Raw genomic sequence first — 3412 nt, forward strand, 5'->3', positions numbered from 1 at the left:
CGTCTCTCGCCCTTCTTTTCTTGCTCGCTCTCTCTCTCGGCCTTCTACGGATCCGCTCTTGCGCGGCCCTTCTCTCTCTCGCCTCCTCGGATCCGGCTCTTTCGCGCCCCTTCTCTCTCTCTCTCGCCTCTCCAACTGGACCCACTTCCCCGGGAAGGACGGGAGCCGGGACAAAGGCACGCGCAACTTCGTCCCGGCTAGGCGGCACTCAACTTTGCCCTGGCGGCCGCACGCGCGGACGCTCGGTTCCGCCTCGGACGCAGATACGGGGTCAGTCAATCTGCGGGGATGCGGCCCGTCACCTCGCTCCCATAGTACGGACAGACGAGTCCAAAGCCGCCGAGGCCTCCAAGAGGACCGATGCAGCTCGACCGGGGCGGGGCGCCAAAGCAGGCCGCCTCCTACGATGACGCAGCCGGAGGCGGCCGACAACAGCGACCCCTTGGTGAACTTCCGCAGCCGGCCGAGACAACAGGTCTACCCGGCCGGCGCCGAAATTGCACTAAGTCCCGCCGGAGCCGAGGTAGACCTGGTGTCCCCGGCCGGAGCGAGGTAGACCTGGTGTCCCCGGCCGGAGCCGGGGTAGACCTGTTGTCCCCGGCCGGAGCGAGGTAGACCTGGTGTCCCCGGCCGGAGCCGGGGTAGACCTGTTGTCCCCGGCCGGAGCCGGGGTAGACCCGGTGTCCCCGGGCGGAGCCGGAGTAGACGTGTTGTCCCCGGGCGGAGCCAGGGTAGACGTGTTGTCCCCGGCCGCAGCCGGGGTAGACCTGGTGTCCCCGGCCGGAGCCGGGGTAGACCTGGTGTCCCCGGCCGGAGCCGGGGTAGACCTGGTGTCCCCGGCCGGAGCCCGCCACCCGGGGGCAAGGCGGGCCCCCGGCGGACCCCGGAGCGAGGTAGACCTGTTGTCCCCGGCCGGAGCGAGGTAGACCCGGTGTCCCCGGGCGGAGCCGGGGTAGACCTGATGTCCCCGGCCGGAGCGAGGTAGACCTGGTGTCCCCGGGCGGAGCCGGGGTAGACCTGGTGTCCCCGGGCGGAGACGGGGTAGACCCGGTGTCCCCGGGCGGAGCCGAGGTAGACGTGTTGTCCCCGGGCGGAGCCGGGGTAGACCTGATGTCCCCGGCCGGAGCGAGGTAGACCTGGTGTCCCCGGGCGGAGCCGGGGTAGACCTGGTGTCCCCGGGCGGAGACGGGGTAGACCCGGTGTCCCCGGGCGGAGCCGAGGTAGACGTGTTGTCCCCGGGCGGAGCCGGGGTAGACGTGTTGTCCCCGGCCGCAGCCGGGGTAGACCTGGTGTCCCCGGGTGGAGCCGGAGTAGACCTGTTGTCCCCGGGCGGAGCCGGAGTAGACGTGTTGTCCCCGGGCGGAGCCGGGGTAGACCTGTTGTCCCTATCCAGCTGGGGTAGACCTGGTGTCCCCACAGAGCTGGGCTAGACCTGGTGTCCCCGGCCGCAGCGGAGCTAGACCTGGTGTCCCCGACCGGAGCCGGGGTAGACCTGATGAGCCGGGTCCGGCTCGGATCCATGGTAGACCTCCTGTCCCCCTGTCGTCGCCCGCCCCCCGGGCACCTCGCCGTGCCCGGCGACCCCGGAGCCGGGCGAAGCTCACAGCCTCATAACACCCCGGAGCCAGATGGCTCGATCGACCCCGTCCCACAAAATGAACCCCAACCCCACCCCCCTTTCAAGACCAATACATGTTTTCGATTTTTTTTGTTGTTCTTTGGGGGAATTTGGTTTGGGTTTGTTTTGGTTTTTTGTTCCTTGTTTTGGGTTTTTGGGGGGGGCGGGGGGGGGGGGGGGGGGGCTGTTTTGGGGTTTTTTTGGGGTTTTTTTGGGGTTTTTTTCCAGTTGCTTTGGCTTTCTCTGATACTGATGCTGATTTTTGAGGTTGGTTTTTTTGGGGGGGTTGGGGGGCTTGTGGTTTGGATTTGGGTTTTCTTGGGTTGTCCCCCACCCCCCCGCCCCCCCCCCCCCCCCGCCCCTTTTTCTTTACTCCTTTCCTGAAAGAAGGGCTCTTCTATTTGCTTGGAACGAGAAACTTATCCGGGAAAGCAAACCAACCAAAAAATTGACCAATTTTATTTCTTTTTCTTTCGTATCGGAAGCGCTCCCAGCCGAGCCGACGGGCAAGCCGAGGCCTGTGCTCTGCCTGCTGACACGCTGAACTGGCCAAACAGCGCCGCCACCACCCACCCCCCGCTCTGCCCCGCCACGCCCTCCTGGGGGGGACCCTACCCAGGCCAGCCCCCCTGGCCCCGATGCGGCTCGCCCCGCCCCGCCCCGCCCCGCCCCTTCCCTCCCCTCCCCTCCCCGCCCCGCCCCGCCCCGCCCCGCCCGCCGGTAGAGGCGACGGCGGCCGCCGGCACCGCCGCCAGCACACAGGCGCTGTGTGTGACTTTCGGGCGGGTTGTTTCACGGTCCGCAGAGGTCTTCGGCCCTCGACGTGACTCTAGGGGGCCGTGGGGGCTCGGTGCCGAGGCGCCCGGGGCCGGCACGAAGCCACCGGCCCTCGTCCGCACAGAGACAGAAACAGTGACACACGCGCAACCCCCTTCCCCCCCCCCCACCACTAACCCTCACCCTAACCCTAACCCTAACCCTAACCCTAACCCTAACCCTAGTCCTAACCTCCCCCCCCCCCGCCACTAACCCTAACCCTAACCGTAACCCTAAGGCACGGCCACCCCTGCAAGCTACCACACCGCCGCGCGTGAAAGGAAGGCGCGGCCAACCATCCCCGCCCCCTCGCCACCCCCCCAGGCACCTCCACCCGGCCCCCCTGCCACCCGCGCGCGCGCAGCCGCCCGCCCATAGGCATTCACGCTCTGGCGTGGCCTCTCTCCCTGGCCCTGGCCCTGCCCCGGCCCCTGGCCCGGCCCGCTCTGTGGCAGCCGCAGCCGGCCATGGGCGGTTGGGGGCGCCCCGCCCTCCCCCATCAGCCTCCCCGGCGCTGTCTGCATACTTTTCCCGCTTGCTAGTCTGCCGTAGGCCAAGGCCGGCCCGGGACAACAGGTCTACCCAAGAGCCTGGGACAAGAGGTCTACCCCACGGGGCCTGGGACATCAGGTCTACCCCGGCGGCCCAGGACAACAGGTCTAGCCCGGCGGCCCGGGACAACAGGTCTACCCAAGCGGCCTGGGACAACAGGTCTACCCGGAAGCCTAGGCCAACAGGTCTACGCCCAGGACAACAGGTCTACCCAAGGGGCCTGGGACAACAGGTCTACCCCGGAGGCCTCGGACATCAGGTCTACCCCGGCGGCCTAGGACATCGACGTGACTCTAGGGGGCCGTGGGGGCTCGGTGCCGAGGCGCCCGGGGCCGGCACGAAGCCACCGGCCCTCGTCCGCACAGAGACAGAAACAGTGACACACGCGCAACCCCCTTCCCCCCCCCCCCCCACTAACCCTCACCC

Source organism: Molothrus aeneus, unplaced genomic scaffold, assembly GCF_037042795.1.
Source record: "Molothrus aeneus isolate 106 unplaced genomic scaffold, BPBGC_Maene_1.0 scaffold_181, whole genome shotgun sequence".
Taxonomy (NCBI): domain Eukaryota; kingdom Metazoa; phylum Chordata; class Aves; order Passeriformes; family Icteridae; genus Molothrus; species Molothrus aeneus.